The 18,435-nt window shown below is 43.6% G+C and overlaps 1 long non-coding RNA gene across 2 annotated transcripts; it reads right to left on the bottom strand.

Moving 5' to 3' along the window:
- Positions 1–4,597: 4,597 nt before the first annotated feature.
- On the bottom strand, positions 4,598–7,394 carry LOC127312454 (uncharacterized). Of its 2 annotated transcripts, none has more exons than XR_007858374.1 (6): positions 6,990–7,394; positions 6,865–6,907; positions 6,520–6,583; positions 6,333–6,439; positions 5,554–5,607; positions 4,598–5,161 (listed from the first exon to the last, which is right to left on the bottom strand). It is a non-coding gene; the product is annotated as an uncharacterized lncRNA (long non-coding RNA). The 2 variants fall into 2 exon arrangements; XR_007858373.1 differs by having other exon boundaries at positions 5,554–5,745.
- Between the last annotated feature and the right edge of the window lie 11,041 nt (positions 7,395–18,435).

Genomic DNA, 18,435 nt, shown 5'->3' on the forward strand with positions numbered 1-18,435 from the left:
TGAATTAGTATATCAAACCAATGAGAAAATAGTAAAGTAACATATAACTAGTTGTAAGAACAAGTCTTCTCTTGAGAGTTTAGGTACAGATTCCTTACAACATCAGCAATATTAACTAATGTGTTCATAACTATACATAATTAGCACTATTAATCGAACAAATTCCTTACAACATCAGCAATATTAACTAATGTGTTCATAACTATACATTCTAGAACAGTCAGGAAATCATTTCCACGTACTTATGAAAAGTAAAAAAATGTGTGAGAAGAACAAACTTTGGCGGAACACAGAAGGCCATTCCTAATACCCCCCTGATCCATAATAAATGTTAGAAATTTAGCACTAAGTTAGTACAACTTTTGTACTAAGTTCCTGGCACTTATTATGGATCAGAGGTAGTAGATGTATGTGATGCTCACAAGGGCAGTTACTAGATACTACTGACATTTTGATCTTCCATACTAGCACCTGTTACTTGAGAGTGGTTCCCATTTTTAGGCCCGCTCCCCACTGTCGCTTCTCAACACTTGAGGAGGACTTTACCTTTTTCATTTGTTTATTTTTTGAAACTAGGAATTCCTTTTACCAACTCTCTTGCAATTTTAAAAAAGCACTATTTTTCATTATCATCAACGTGTGCAAGCACGTTTAGCATGGAATATCTAAATTTAAGTACTACTTCTTCAAGAATGACATCGACTCAAACATGAACCTGGAATCAAGACTCCTTACAATATGCAAAATTTACTTGGTATGGTAATTTTACCATTAGTTTAGGTACAAAGGAATTATATGGAATTTACTTGGTATGGTACTTTTACCATTAGTTTAGGTACAAAGGACTTATATGGAATAACTTGGCTCAACGGGTAGTTGGTTGAACAAGCAGAATTCATGCTTAGTATTAGAAAGGCTAGCAAAAGGGGGAAGGTGACATCTTGTAGTGTGCAAACTTACTCATTAGGATAGTCCATTTTATAAAGCCAAAGATAAATTATGCGACATACAACCCAACTCAGTGAGACCTGTGACTAGATGATACACTTGCAAGCACCCTATACTCTAAAATAAAGGCAATATAAACGAGTAGACCAATCACACTTTTTTCCTTCACAAATATTTTTCTTTCTTCCCTTTCCCAAGATTTTTGTTCTTTGTCCACATTTTAATACAATAGTTATAAGATAAAACATGTGAATAGTATACTGGTGGTGATCCTTATTCAAAAGTAGAGATGCAATTCAAATCAAACAAAAGACTCAACAAGATGACCCAACTTCTTAGATTTCCTCATAGAGCTCGAAACAAAGTTTGAAGATTTGCAAACCTAGGTTTGTGTTGGTCTAGAGGGATGCCTTGGGAATCCCTAATATTATGGCTTGAACCATTCTTGGATGAACCTTTGTTTGGTTTTTCTTCATTCTCACCGAAAAGCTACACTACAAGAACTTCGCCACTCTTTTCAGCGGCGTTAGTGGAAATAAGATAAATTGCATGATGTGATTAAACACCAAAATAAATTTGGTTTTGAAATTTCCAGAGGGTTATTTAAATGTCTAGTAACTTAAGTGTAAGGGTATATTGCCCCTATGTGTGGTTTTGGTAATTATGACAACCCCTATGGACTAATGTTTTCATTGAGTTTATATGAAGGAATATTCCATAGGTACTACTTGTAGTCCATGTGTTGGATTCAAGTATGGATGCCATGAAGATAAAGATATACCTTGTGTATTGGCATCAAGATCATCGATTTGAAGATATATATGTGATATGATCAAGAAAAAGAAATGAAGATGGAGTTCTTATGTGGAACTCAATATTAGCCATGCTCTAGCTTATGTGATAAGCAATGAATGATCAAGATCTTGAGTGCTTGATTCCAAGTGAAGAATTCAAGGTATGGCTCTAAGTCGGTGTCATGATAGTCTCATAAGTTGAGCTATGGTTGACTAAGATTTAGAGCATGCAAGCAAATGAAGAATTCTATATACACCTCAAGATAGTATGATAGAGCATGAGAAGATACAAGGTTGACCAATACAAAGAGTGAAGAATAGATTCAAGTTTGGTCAACAAATGAAGCATGAAGAATGTGCCACGAGAAGTCATGTGGTATGGTAAGCCGTGTAAATTATGCTTTATGAACTAACCCATCATATATGTTCCCTTGTGTTGTCTATGTGGGTTAGGTATCTTTCCATGGGCATGCATCAAAAGTGAGATCTCATATAGCCCATAAGAGGATGACGGCAAGTGATGATCGTCATCAAGGTTGAGTTGGGCAAGTTCAAGTTGAGCATCTCTAGAGGATCATATGCTTGAAGCTTGCCGTCCATTTGATGATAATGGACATGTGAAGATGTACATCAATGGAGCTTTCCCATCATAGTGTATGGGGGAGCATTTGTGAGTCTTCACGAAGTAACAATGATCAAGTGAGGCATTCCGGCTTGAGTGGAGCTTGAAGAGCTATCATCAAGATCAAGCTGGATGCGCAAGGCAAAGGTATGGCCTTGCTAGGTTTTCCTTTTACCGGTCTCAAGGTGGTTGTTGGGAGACCGGATTATAGGATAGATAGTCACACTATTAAGAGGGGATTTCGGTTGGGTAACTTGATCACATCGTCTTAAGGAGCTCAATCCTTTGCATATTTTTCATATCCCTATTGCTTCTTAGTGTTTCTCTGTGAGAGGCTCTTGAGCTTGTTGCTAGCTTTACAATAAGGCCAAGTTCATCGAAAACGGAATCCGCATGCATCTTCTATTGTGTTTTCGAGTTTGGACGTCTTCACCATTTCTTGACGGTGGGAGACACCCTCTCTAAAAACATCTAAAAATATCATGTGAGGAGTCTCCATATTCCGTCGTTATCTTTCCAACAAAATTGGTTTCATGTCAATCGGGGTCCGGACACAAAAGTTATCACAGTTTTTGTATAACATGTTTTCCTGCTGGCCCGGTTTCTCGCCCGGCGTGACCAGCCGTCCCACCGGATGGCCCGGTTCAAACTCTGGACTGGTGCCAACTGGGCACTATCCAGTATGTCGTCCAGCTTCGCCCGGTGCTGGTCTGTCCTGTGGTCCGGTTTGGACCGGCCGGGGTCCGGCCGGTGGCCCAGTCTGGCGGGCCCGGTCCCAGGCCCGGTTGACCGGCCTCCTCGATGGTTGACTCAGCCCAACTTTTTCCCAACGGTTATATTTGCTCTTGGACTATAAATAGCCCTTCTTCCACCTTGGGATGAATAAGCTCTTCTATTCTCTCTCCTCCATTATTGTCTTTGAAGAACTTGCTCTATCTCTTGATTCCCCCCATGATTCTTGCTCATTCTTGAGGGATCTAAGAGAGGAGATCTAGATCTACAATCCCCACCAATCCATCTCTCCCTAAGTGAGGGGAACTCTTTAGATCTAGATCTTGGAGTCATTTGTTGACTTCCTCTTTGTTCTTCCTCTCTAATCTCATCCTAGCATTTGTTGCTTTGGTGGGATTTGAGTGTGAGGGATTTGAACACCTCTTGTGTTCTTGCTTTGCATCATTGCATAGTGTTGAGCTCTCCACCACGATTAGTTCGAGTGAGAGACCGTGAGGTTGTTACTCTTGGAGGGAGACCTCCTAGTTCGCGTGGTGGTTGGTGCTCCGGTGATCTCTTCAAGGAAGATTGTGAAGGCCCAGGCTTCTCCTTCGTGGAGCTTGTGAAGTGGTTGTGGGGCTTGCCATCTCCGGAGTGGAGGAAAAGTTAAGGAAAGGACCATTATCCTTCGTGGGTTTGGCTCGGAGAATAGGGTGAGCCTTTGTGGCGTTGGGGAATCCTTCGTGGGACCTCCACTCCTCCAAACGTGACGTACCTTCTTACAAAGGAAGGGAACACGGGAATACATCCTCGTGTCCGCGTGCCTCGGTTATTTCTATACTCGAGCTTTCTTTCCTTGTGATAGCTATCCTGCTTGAAGTACATATATCTTGCTATCACTTGTGCTACATATATCTTGTGCCTATCTTGCTTAGTTCTAGTTGTTATTGTTGCACTTAGCTGAGCCTAGCATATTTAGGGGTTGTGCTTGTAAACTAAACGTTAGTTTAATTCCGCATTATTCTTACAAGTCAAATTCGTAAGAGTTTTTAAACGCCTATTCACTCCCCTCTAGGCGACATCTCGTCCTTTAATTAAGTGATAAAAGGATTAAAAAGAAAACCTTATGCAAACTCCAACAAGTCATCTAAACAATTAAAGACATAATCTATCTAAAATAGCATATCCTATAATATAAGATGATTTTTGAAACGCCACTTAGCAAAATCATAAAAATAAAAAATTATGAGCATGCATATATATATTTTTGATTAACTTAGTATATAGATTAAATCTTATTTAGAGTGTCACAAATTTCTAGATATTGTTTACAATAGACAACAATACCCAGAAAATGTCAGCTCAAGCAATTGTGTTCATTTAAAAAATTCAAGTGGGTTAAAATTGACACTTTATTTTGAACTAGTTGACTGCCCATGCGTTGCTACGGCTCCTAAAGTTTTTTCTCTTGCCACATGTCAGAAAAATATACATGATAATTCACATGTACATAAAAGTCACATGGTATTCAAAAAATATTAATATTCCACTTTGTTTATAAGGTACAAAAATAAACATAAAAGTAATAATGGCATACCCATTGTGAACTTAGGATTATGCTCATCCGAGTCTAATTGTAGTTTTGCAAGTATTAATCTATACTAAAATGAAACTGAAATAGATCCAATGTGTCAAAATTGAAGTTCTAAATAAAAAAAAAGCTCAAACAAAAGCACCCAACAAAAGCTAGATTACAATGGAAAGAAGGAACGATCAAAATCTTATGACGGTAATATCATAGCCTAATCCCATAGATTTTTTTTCTCCCGATTAAGACTCTTTCATCATCATCACATCGCATGTAAAAGCTTCTTAGTACTCTATGATAGCGGCTTTGCCTCTTATAAAGTAATAATGGCATAACCATGAGGCCTCATGACGCGGTACATCTCGGTTAGTAGATCCTCCAGGCTACATCCATGATTCTCCTTCAGCAGATCCTCCAAGCTCCATCCATGATTCTCCTTCTCAGAGAACATGAGCCAGGCATGAAGGAGGTCATAAGTACTATCAAGAATGACTCGACCTTCAAAGAAAATGATAAATAAATATCATACAACAGTCAATTGCATGGAGACATGGAGTAGCAGTAGTAGGATGCATAAAGTATGGAAGCATAGTTAATACGCTAACCAAGAATCAAAACAACATGGACATCTTTCAATCATACACACACTCTATGCCTTAGTAAAAACATCAACCTCATGAGATAGTCTACTTCCGTCCATATTTGAAGGTATCGCTACGATGCCAGCTTATACATATTTAATTTCATTTATGGATCAGAAATATTATTTTATGCGGTATCCTATACTATCAAAAGTAGTGTTCTGTAAAGACATTTTCCTACCCCTTGCTGCAATTACTGAACGATGCCAAAATGATGCTCAGAAAACTGGGTGCAGGTCACAAGCTCACCTGGTTCATACATTCCTAACTTATAGTAACTACTTGCACTTCCAGGCTTGGACCCTGTAAATGTGGAGCATTAGAAATAATTATATAAGTATCAAAAGTACTTACTTTAATTGTGGACTGTCGTGTGAACTCCTTCCCTAATCTTTGTCCCATGAGCATGAGATTCTATTATTCATTCTCTCATATTGCTGACTGGAAATTTGTATATAAGGCTCTGATTAGGTAAATAGGGAGGGTATAAGGTTATGCAGAGGTTTCTGTGATGGAATTTTAATTGAGCATGCTATAAGTGAAATATAGAAGCAATGATTATTTTCCAAATTTACAGGAGACATTCTATCATAAATCAGTTTCAGATAAGAGCACTATACAGACATGTGATGCAGGCAATGGGGTTGCAAACAATGGAAAATAAAAAATAAAATATACAACAATTTTTTGGAATAAAACCATAGTATCCTGTAAGATATAGAACAGATTTGAAACAAACCATTTAGAAAAGAAAGAGATTCATCTCTATAGCTAGCCAATCGGTCCAGTATAGTAACAAAGGCAGACCTCTATCGAGCCACTCGCTAGCACAACAGTAGATCACGAGGCAGCTTGCACATCATTTTTTTAAAATGGTCTTGCACATATAATTATAAATATTTATCAAACACAGAAAAAAGTTGTCATTGGAATTTTGGATGCTTTATGATATCTCTAAATTTTAAACACCTTCTAAGAAAATGCTTCTTTGCTACATCTTTGATAACCAAAGCCATGGAAAAGCTAACCTTCTGCGTTGGAGCATTGGTGCGAAACTCCGGTCCTTTGTTTCAACCTTTCAACACCAATGTCTTGTAGGTTTAGGCTATATGATGAGCCTCGAGAAGTTCGAAATCTACATAAATGGGACAATATATACATTTAAACAACGAAACTACTGACACACATGTAGGGAGAAGATGTACTCGTATTTACCTTCAGCCTACAGCCAATAAAATGTGGTGCAACAAAAAAACCAATCAGTGGCTGTCCAAAGCTCCTACAACGCAAAATAAAATTGTAGACTGAGATACTCACACAATTGGTTGAATCAATCACTATGTTTATGTCCAAGCATAAACACATAATGATTGATGTAGTAAAATAGGAGATAGCACAAGAACTGGCAGTTACTACTGCTCCCGCACAAGACATGATCCGCTGACTTGGAGTGAAGTACATAGAAATCAAGCGGCTAAAACAAATAACATACTGTCACTGGCACACGTGGACTTTCTAATCTGAATCATGCCTTAGGAGCTGCTGAATAAAAAGACTGACCTGCAGGTTTCATCAGAGGCAGGTCACTTCCCACACCGTGCTTCTGCAACGGAGTGCCCGTCAGTCGAAGAAATCAATATTCATGTAAGGAGGATGGAGAAGGGGAGTCTGCGAGAATTTTTCACCTTTAGGAGGTAGGCGCCTGATGGGTGGTCCATGGAGGCGAGGTTGCGGACCAGGGGGAGGAGCGGGTGGTGGAGGGAGATCGCGTGCGGTGTGCCGGCGACGGCCAGCAGCCCGGTGCCCTCGCGGCCGAGCGTGGACTGGACCATGGAAATGAGGAGTTAACGACCATCGTCGTCGCCCAATGTTGTTGCTACTTCAGGCAAGAGCAGGAGGAGGAGGTCTGTGAAGGGGATCTCGTTCTCATCCATCCCATGGGCTGGATCTCAGAGAGAAGGTGAGACATTGCGGGGAAATAAGAGGTGACCCCAGCGGGGGTAGGTCGCCCGTCGCCGGCACAGGGTGGCGGCAGGCGCACGGACGATGGCGGCAGCGCGGAGTCGTGGGTCTGCCTCGTCGGTAGGGAAATGAAGGAGAAATCACATCTGGGGATCACGTCTTACCTTTTTTGAGAGAGAGATACCTGAGTTAAAAAGGAATATGGAGATCGTATACTGATTTTGGTTTAGACGAGAGCGTGTGATTGCAATTAAATAAATCGGACGAACCGGAGCATGTTAAATTAGATTGAACGGCTCAGATGTCTCTAATGACGACCATCAAATTACGTTGAGTGTCAAACGACCAACTTCCATTTAATAGTAAAGATCAACGAAACCTGCAGAGAATTTACTCCAGATAACCTATCAACCTACAACAAAGGCCCAAAACAAAAAAAAAACCCGGGTTGCCTCCCATAAAGCGAGTTTTTCTATTCATATAGCTAGATTCTGTACCTTCTATTTTAGGAGGGGCTTGTATATTGGGACCAATACTTGATTTTACTGTATCTGTCCTTCTTTCTTGGAAACTATTTTATTACCAGATACCAGGTCCCGTGGTGTGCTCACATCAATCATAGTAATAGCCAAGGTGGAACACAATATAGAGCAACACAAAGTATATAACATGCAACAGTGAAGTTTATCTTTCTTCCTATGCATTGGCATTTGCATATGAATAAATCACAGAGAAATAGAGGCCCTTCCATTGCATATTAACTGTAGGTAAATGCAACTTATAATTATTAGTAACATAAAGAGAACGCTTATCACCTCCTCTTTCATAATAGTTACAAGCATCATAAACAAATTTAATAATGTAACCATTTGAAGCATGCAACTTGGAATACTGTGACACGGGAAAATGATTAGTAATAAATGTATAATGTCAATCATAAGCATGCTTTCCTCTTTCAAAATAGTTGACAGTTTTACTTTCAACTCTAATATCATGGTTGCAACAAGGGTTTTCATAAGAATATTTTGGTGTGTTTAAAGGATTTCAAGAATAATATAGTGCTCTCATGTTGATAGTATCAACATAAGCAAGAAGTTTATCATTTTTATCCTCACATGAATTAGTAACAATTGTTAAACATGGAGGATCATACACAAGCATATGACCATCATCAAGAGCATTATTGATACGGGGTGGCCTTCGGACACCACCGCCTCAAGACCGACAAGCCCTCCTCGTGGTCCAATGACACGAGCTAGAGCCCAAGCCCTACACCAAGAGGTGAATTCGCTCCTCTCCATGTACGCCTTTGACACCACTTTGGATGGATTGCTACTTCATGCCAATACCTTATGTTCAATCAGGTACATCGACCAAGAAGCGAGCCATGGAGACCAAGCCAATGAAGAGAGAGCTAGAAATGATGAAGATGGAGCTTCAGCACTCAGGCCGGAACTTCCGCCCCCCAGGACCGGAACTTCCGGCCAGATTCCCTCCAGATGCCTTCCAGCGCCCAGAAGACAGGGTCCAGCCGGAACTTCCGCCCCGAGGGACCGGAACTTCCGCCCACCGGAACTTCCGCCCAAGTTCCGCCCAAGTTCCGAAAGTCGGCGAAAACGCCCCTGGATGTTACTGCGAGGAAATGGGCAAATTCCGGAACAAGGCCGGAACTTGGCCGGAACTTCCGCCCCGACCGGAACTTCCGCCCCTCCAGACCGGAACTTCCGCCCCTGACCGGAACTTCCGCCCAAGTTGACCGGAACTTCCACCCCATCGAACTTCAAAGAAGACAAAGACTTTTCAGCGTGTAACTTACCTCTTCGCCCCCACCTATAAATAGCCTTGTTGGCTCAGATCTGAGATTAGACTTGATGTGAAATTAAACCTGAGCTTAGCTCACCCTTGTGGGAACCCGACCTAGATCTATGATCTTGTACCCACCCGGGCTCCTTATCGACTTGTCAAGATCTCTTTGGTGACTTCTACCGTTTGTTTGATCTTTTGCTTGCACTTCTACCTATTTGGTCTTTTGCTTGCACTTCTATCAACCTTCCGGTCTTTTCACCCTTCTAGATCTTGCGAGCTTCGATTTGTCGATCTCTTTGCGGGACTTCTACCGGAAGGTATTTTCTCGCAACCTCTATCGAGTAGGTGTATCGGGCCTACGAGGGAAAACCGGTTTGTGTGCGTGTGTGTGTTGTATCCCCACGATTCCCCCTCGCGTTCTTTGTGTTCATCGCGTTCATCCACCTACCCCCACGAGTTCCACCCAAATCCGTGAAGATCGGGCACATCCTTGGACTTAGTCCACATCATATGGTATCAGCAGCTCTTTGGTTGCCACGGATTGGACCCCCACATCCCCCAATTCCACCAATTTCGCCCAAAAAAATTTCCAAATTTTTTTTCCCAAAAAATAGCCCCAAATTGGCCTTGGATCGATCTCTCGATTTGTTGAGTTATTTGTGGTTTTGCTCCAATAGAAACTTGTCTTTGGTGTTGATCTGCAATTCCCCCACCTTCCCACAGCTTCTAGTGCCAAATTTTCCTTGAATTCGAAGGATTTCGGCCCGGATTTCCGTCCAAATCGACGAACAGCCCGCAAATCTGATTGCGACCGGAAGTTCCGCCCGGAAGGACCGGAAGTTCCGCCCCCGGACCGGAAGTTCCGCCCCTCAGGACCGGAAGTTCCGCCTGGCCGAAATTTTGACAGCAACCTTCGTTTTTCGTTTTGGTACTAACCCCCTTGTGTTTGGACTTCGGTTTGAGTGCCATTTCAGCTACCATAAAGCTTCCGCAACATCGACAACGACGACGGCACCCCGAGGATCCAAGCGGTTCATTTGACACCTCCACCATAGCAAGTTCAAGATCGTCGGCCACCATCATCAAGTGGTATAACTTGCTCCTAACTTGTAGCCCTAGCCTCTTTTGCGTATCTTTCCTATCGAGAGTGGCTTTCTAGTGTTGCGAAGCATTGCGCAAGCGTCCCGACCGTGAGGGTGTGCGTGTGTTGAGCAAAGCTTCGAAGCAAGCTCGTGTGAAAAGATAAGCAAAAGAAGTGTGACATACTTACATAGATAGTAGTATCCTTACATAGTGAGAAAAAGAAAAAGAAAAATACAAAAAGAAAAAAGAAAAAGTGTGTGAGTGACACCTATACACAAAAGAGTCCAAAGCTTATAAGCAAAAGAGAGAAAAGAGAAGAGAGGCGTCTTGCGCAAATCTTGTTGCTTCTCAATTTTTGCAACCAAGCCACGGTCTCTCTTGTGTTGGCGTGACACCGAGCTCGTAGTCTTCGTTAGGACCATTTTGTTCTTGCTCATTTTCCAAGTCGCGCTAACCCCATTTTGTCCCACGCGTGTGTTCCTCATTGTGTATGCCTTTTGTGATCACCGCCTTTGACTTGTGACTTTTGGATCTTACCCACTTTTGACAATAGACTTTTCGTTTGGTTCTTCCATTTGGCTTTCCACATCCATACCTAACACCATATAGAGTTTTTGTTTTTGTGTGTGTAACCGGTTGTTCCTCAACTTGATACACCTTTTCGATTTTGGTTTGCAAGTTTTGACATTCTTGGTAGTCTTTCCTAACCACCCACCACATAGTTCTTGTTTTAGTGGTAACCATGTCTAGTGGAGAAGGGAACCAACTACCGATGACGCGGCACCAACATTGGATAGCTACTCAAGCCGTCCACGCCAAGCTAAATCAATTTGAAGCCATGCTCAAGGATACCAATGTCCGCTATGAATAAAGAGCTCAAGTGCAAAGGAATGACCTCAACAATCAAGTGCAAGACCTCAATTAGAAGATTGAAACTCAAGGCAATGAGTTGAAGGCCACACTTGCCATACAAGGTCAAGAGACAAGGGAAATGAAGACGGCGTTGGACAATATCCTCCACACACTCAACCGCCAAGAAGAGAGAAGACACCACTCAAGGTCTTCATGCTCTCATAGCTCAAGGTCAAGAGCTCCTACACCATCTCGCCATGATTCTAATGAAGACCCACGCCACCATAATGTGGATGTTCAAGTGCTTCACCAACAAGCTCAAGAAGCGGAGCAAGCTCGTCTTCGACTTGTCCATGAACGTCAACGCCTTGAAGAAGAGCGCCTTCACCAAGAGGACCTCAATGCTCAATTCCAACAAGAGCAAGAACGCCTTCGACATGATCAAGAGCTAGTTCGAGCAAGGGAACAAGAGCGTCTCCGCAATGAACAACAAGCACTTGAAGAACAGGAGCGGCAACGACAAGCACAAGAAGCTCAAGCTAGAAGACAACGCCTTCATGAAGAGGAAGAAAGGCAAGCGCACCAAGAGCGCCAAATCATCAATGTTGTTCATCCTCAACGCCCTCAAGGTCAAGATAATCGCCGCCATCATGATGATCGCCCTCATGCTAGAAGACCTCCTCCAAGGGCAAGAAATGAAGAATCAAGTCATCACCAAGCATCAAGTGAAGAAAGTGCGATGCCTCGACGACGCCACAACAATGATGATCAAGATGAAGGTCATGGAAGACCACCTCCTCGTCAACAACATAGCAACAACAATAGAGATGCTCAAGGTCCACAACATCCACCTCAACAACGTCAAGACCTTGGTGAAGAAAGACCACCTCCTAGGCGCAATGACCGCAATGAAGAGGAAATCTTTGGGAAGCTCAAGTTCACCATGCCTAAGTTCCACGGAGAAGAAGACCCCGATGCCTACCTATCTTGGGTTCTCAAGGTTGACAAGATTTTCCGCATACACAACTTCTCCGAAGCAAAGAAAGTGGCCATGGCATCACTAGAGTTTGAAGGGTATGCAAATGTTTGGTGGGAAGAAGTGAACAAGAAACGTGACAAGGAAGATCTAGAACCCATTGCTACATGGGAAGAGATGCAAGAAGTCATGCACAAACGCTTTGTGCCAAACCACCACAAACGCGACCTCTTTAACAAGCTTACCCAACTCAAGCAAAGCTACAAGTCCGTTGAGGAGTACTACAAGGAGATGCACATGACCATGATGAGTGCCAATGTGGACGAGCGAGAAGAGCAAACAATGGCAAGATTCTTGAATGGATTGAACATTCCCGTCAAGAGGATAGTGGAATTCTTGCCTTACACCAACATGGTTGAATTGCTTCATCAAGCTACAAGAGCCGAGCGCCAAGTGCGAGAAGACATAGCAAGTGCAAAAACAAAGTCCTTCTTCGCCGCAAGAAATGCAACAAATACCTCCTCAAGCATCAAGAACACAAGTGCTATGGCTCCCAAGGATCCTCCTAAGCAAATGAAGAGTGCCTTCAAGACAACAAGCTTCAAGCCGGATCAATCAACTATGTCCTCCAAAGCTTCAACGGGATCTAGTAACATCACATGCTTCAAGTGTGGAGCTCAAGGACATAAATCCTTTGAATGCAAGAACACAAGAGTTATGATAACTCGAGATGATGGAGATGTGGAGTACTTGAGTGAAGGAGAATATGAAGCCTTGGTACAAGCCGCAACCAATCATGAAGATGATGACTTGGAAGACCAAGAGTAAGTCCTATGTGTGCATGATGCAAGTCCATCCCTTGTGGTGACCAAAGTGTTGACAACCCATGCACTACCCAATGAAGATCAAAGGTGCAACATCTTCCAAACAAGAGCCGGAATCAATGGCAAGTCAATAAAGGTTATCATCGATGGAGGGAGTTGCCACAATCTTGCAAGCACCAAACTATGCTCCAAGCTCAACCTCACACTCCGGAAACACCCCCATCCTTACCATGTGCAATGGCTAAGTGACAATGGAAATGTCAAGATACAACATACCGTCTCCGTATCCTTCAAGATTGGCGCATATGAAGACACCGTTGATTGTGATGTAGTGCCCATGACGGTGTGCCACATGCTACTTGGTCGCCCTTGGCAATATGACAAAAGAGCAAGCCATGATGGCTACACAAATGCCTATAGCTTCAAGGTCGGCGACAAGACATACATCCTACGCCCAATGACTCCTAGCCAAGTGATTGCGGACAATGCAAAGGCTTTAGCGAGGGCTAAGGAAGCTACCATCACTAGTGAGATGAGTGGTGAGAGAGTGACCCACCATAGGGAAAGTGAGCGCCACAAGCCATATATGAGTGAGATGAAGAGTGTCCTCATAGCTACCAAGAGTGAGATGAGAGAATTGCACCACAACCCATCCACCATATTGCACTACGTGCTCATTTGCAAGGGGCCATCTTCGGAGACTAACAACTTAACAACACTTCCTTCGTCTTTGTTGTCTCTTTTGAAGGAGTTCCAAGATGTCTTCCCCGACGAGCTTCCTCATGGACTACCACCGCTTCGAGGGATTGAGCACCGCATCGACCTCATACCCGGCGCTCCTCTACCAAACCACGCCACCTACCGCACCAACCCCGAAGACACAAAGGAGATCCAACGACAAATACAAGACCTCCTCGAAAAAGGGTATGTTCGCGAAAGCTTAAGCCCTTGTGCGGTTCTCGTGATTCTTGTTCCTAAACCGGATGAGACGCAACGAATGTGTATGGATTGTCGCCCCATCAATGCCATTACCGTTCGATACCGCCATCCCATTCCGCGTTTAGATGACATGCTTGATGAATTGAGCGGTGCCACGATTTTCTCTAAGATTGATTTGCGTAGTGGTTACCATCAAATCCGCATGGCAATAGGTGATGAATGGAAGACGGCATTCAAGACCAAACTTGGTCTCTATGAATGGCTTGTCATGCCATTTGGCCTTTCAAATGCTCCATCTACTTTCATGCGACTCATGAATCACATCTTGCGACCTCTCATTGGCAAGAGTGTGATTGTCTATTTCGATGATATTCTCATTTATAGCAAAAACCTCGAGGACCATGTGCAACATGTGAGAGAGGTCTTGTGCATCTTGCGTTATGAAAAGCTTTATGCTAACCTCCCCAAGTGCACCTTTGCTCAAAACAAATTGGTTTTCCTTGGCTTTGTGGTTTCCGCTAATGGAATTGAAGTTGATTCTTCTAAGGTTGAGGCCATCCTCAATTGGCCCACTCCTACCAATGTTGGTCAAGTTCAAAGTTTTCATGGACTTGCCGGTTTCTACCGCCGCTTTGTGAAAGATTTTAGTACCATTGCTTGCCCTTTGAATGAGCTTACGAAAAAGAATGTTCCATTTGTGTGGGGCAAGGCACAACAAAAAGCTTTTGATGAGTTGAAGAAGAGACTTACCGAGGCACCACTTCTTGTTCTTCCAAACTTTTCCAAAACTTTTGAGATTGAATGTGATGCGAGTGGACTCGGTATTGGTGGAGTGCTTATGCAAGATGGAAAACCCGTGGCATACTATAGCGAGAAGTTGGATGGCGCACGCCTCAACTATCCTATATATGACAAGGAACTTTATGCTTTGGTTCGTGTTCTTGAAGTTTGGCAACACTACCTTTGGACAAAAGAGTTTATTATCCACTCCGACCATGAGTCTTTGAAATATTTGAAAAGTCAACACAATTTGAACAAAAGACATGCAAAGTGGGTTGAGTTCATTGAGTCCTTCCCATATGTGATCAAATACAAGAAGGGCAAGGACAATGTTGTGGCGGATGCTCTTTCCCGCAAACTCACCCTCTTACTCAATCGTTTGGATATTAGTGTTTTGGGTCTTGATGAAATCAAAGATTTATATGCTTCTGATACTTTCTTTGGCCCAATATTTGCAAAGTGTTCTAGTGAAAAGGGCATCGATGATTTCTATTTGCACCAAGGATTCTTGTTCAAGGGCAACAAACTTTGTATTCCTATGTCTTCGCTTCGCCTTTTGCTCTTACAAGAATCGCATGGTGGTGGTCTTATGGGACACTTCGGACGAGAGAAGACATATGCCATGCTCTCCACTCACTATTATTGGCCAAGAATGTACCGCGACGTGGAGCGCCTTTGCCGACGATGTACAACATGGTTACAAGCTAAGTCTACCTCCAACCCTTATGGTCTTTACACTCCATTGCCTATTCCATATGCACCATGGACCGATATTAGCATGGATTTCGTTCTAGGCTTACCTCGCACTAAGCATGGTCATGATTCTATATTTGTGGTAGTGGATAGATTCTCTAAGATGGCTCATTTCATACCTTGCCATAAGAGCGACGATGCTTCACACATTGCTTCATTGTTTTTCAGGGAAATTGTTCGCCTACATGGAGTACCACAAAGCATTGTGTCGGATAGAGACGTCAAGTTCATGAGTTATCTTTGGAAGTCGCTCATGGCAAAGTTTGGAGTGAAGCTCTTATTCTCATCATCCTCGCACCCGCAAACGGACGGCCAAATGGAAGTGGTCAATCGAAGCCTATCCTCTCTTCTACGCATCCTCGTGAAGAAAAACTTGAAGTCATGGGAAGAGTGCCTTCCACACGCCGAGTTCGCCTACAACCGCGCCAAACACTCGACAACATCAAGGAGTCCCTTCATGGTCGTCTACGAGTTTGAGCCGCTCACGGCACTCGACATACTACCACTTCCACTTCATGAGCGGACAAACATGGACTTCGACAAGCGCACCGCCGCCGTGAAGAAGCTACATGAAGATACAAGGCAAACAATCGAGCAACAAGTTCTTCGTCAAGCAACACGCCTCAACATGAAGAAAAAGGCACGGATCTTCAACGAAGGGGACCTAGTGTGGATACATCTCCGCAAGGACCGTTTCCCTCAAGAAAGAAACTCCAAGCTCAAGCCCCGAGGCGATGGTCCCTTCAAGGCCCTCAAGCGAATCAACGACAACGCCTACGTCATCGACATACCAACATCCAAGTACTTGGTGAGCAACACATTCAATGTGTCCGACCTCTCGCCATACCATGAAGATGAAGAGACGTTAGAGTCGAGGACGACTCTTTCCCAAGGGGGGGGAGATGATACGGGGTGGCCTTCGGACACCACCGCCTCAAGACCCACAAGCCCTCCTCGTGGTCCAATGACACGAGCTAGAGCCCAAGCCCTACACCAAGAGGTGAATTCGCTCCTCTCCATGTACGCCTTTGACACCCCTTTGGATGGATTGCTACTTCATGCCAATACCTTATGTTCAATCAGGTACATCGACCAAGAAGCGAGCCATGGAGACCAAGCCAATGAAGAGAGAGCTGGAAATGATGAAGATGGAGCTTCAGCACTCAGGCCGGAACTTCCGCCCCCCAGGACCGGAACTTCCGGCCAGATTCCCTCCAGATTCCCTCCAGATGCCTTCCAGCGCCCAGAAGACAGGGTCCAGCCGGAACTTCCGCCCCGAGGGACCGGAACTTCCGCCCACCGGAACTTCCGCCCAAGTTCCGCCCAAGTTCCGAAAGTCGGCGAAAACGCCCTGGATGTTACTGCGAGGAAATGGGCAAATTCCGGAACAAGGCCGGAACTTGGCCGGAACTTCCGCCCCGACCGGAACTTCCGCCCCTCCAGACCGGAACTTCCGCCCCTGACCGGAACTTCCGCCCAAGTTGACCGGAACTTCCGCCCCATCGAACTTCAGCAAGACAACACTTTTCAGCGTGCAACTTACCTCTTCGCCCCCACCTATAAATAGCTTTGTTGGCTCAGATCTGAGATTAGACTTGATGTGAAATTAAACCTGAGCTTAGCTCACCCTTGTGGGAACCCGACCTAGATCTATGATCTTGTACCCACCCGGGCTCCTTATCGACTTGTCAAGATCTCTTTGGTGACTTCTACCGTTTGTTTGATCTTTTGCTTGCACTTCTACCTATTTGGTCTTTTGCTTGCACTTCTATCAACCTTCCGGTCTTTTCACACTTCTAGATCTTGCGAGCTTCGATTTGTCGATCTCTTTGCGGGACTTCTACCGGAAGGTCTTTTCTCGCAACCTCTATCGAGTAGGTGTATCGGGCCTACGAGGGAAAACCGGTTTGTGTGCGTGTGTGTGTTGTATCCCCACGATTCCCCCTCGCGTTCTTCGTGTTCATCGCGTTCATCCACCTACCCCCACGAGTTCCACCCAAATCCGTGAAGATCGGGCACATCCTTGGACTTAGTCCACATCAATTATCATATAGCATATCCAAAGCATACTCTTCATTGTTATCGAAGTCATCGTTGGGAGCAACAAAATCTTCCGTAGACATATCACATAAATTACTATCATATAATGAATAACATTTAATAGGAACTATAGCAATATTAAGATTATCCTCATTTGTTCGGAAAGTCTTTTCTACCCAATTATCATATGAACTTGCATATAAACAACTTTGTGAGCATGTAACATGCATGTCAAGATATACACCAGACTTCTTTTTTGTATTTGTTTAACATTTTTAAATATGTTTAAAATGCATTTCAAATGAAGGGTGCATATGCACCCGGGTGCATATGCACCCGGGTGCAGAAACACCCTATCCAACCGGCTTTACACACTTAAGAGAACAACAAATGATAAAGAAATATGCAGTTGCGCTTGGCATTTTTTATGGGGAAATCTAATCGATCCAGTTACGACGAATGATGTCAGCTCCTCTATTTCCCCTGGTGGGAACTGGGAAAGCCGTTGGTTTTGTTGTTTGGCATCTTATAGAACTCAAAGCTTCCCCTTATATTTTTTTTTGCGAGCACCCTTATAATACTCCCTCTGTTTTTATATGTAGGGCCTCTTCATATTTGGAACCAAAACTTTAACCAATAATTTAATCAATAAAATATAACTTATATGACACCAAAAATATATTGCTGAAAATATCTTTCAAAATATAAAATGTTACTAGTTGCAGTTCTATCTTAAAATGCTTGATGGGTTTATATTTTGGAAAGGAGGGCATCAAGAGACAACCGCTGTCCTATTTTGGATCGTTAACGCACACTCACGTCTTAGGTAAGCCCGTAGCACCACAGCATTCCAGATTGCATGACAGCCACTGGTTCCTGTTTGAGCCTACATGTCCAATCCAGCTACCGCATGCAAAAAAATTCATCGTGGTGAGAAAATTCTACAGCAACCGACCCCAAGAGGATAACGCCCTGGCACTGCCGAATCACGAGCCGGCCACACCGGCTTTGCCACGTGGCGCGTCGGCGGTCGCACCAGCGTTATCCCATCAGCGCGCCCCTGGCCGCACGAAGGTTTTGGCGCCTGGAGCTGCAGTATATTGGCCCGTCGCCGCG

The sequence above is a fragment of the Lolium perenne genome, chromosome 7 (genome assembly GCF_019359855.2).
Source record: "Lolium perenne isolate Kyuss_39 chromosome 7, Kyuss_2.0, whole genome shotgun sequence".
Lineage (NCBI taxonomy): Eukaryota > Viridiplantae > Streptophyta > Magnoliopsida > Poales > Poaceae > Lolium > Lolium perenne.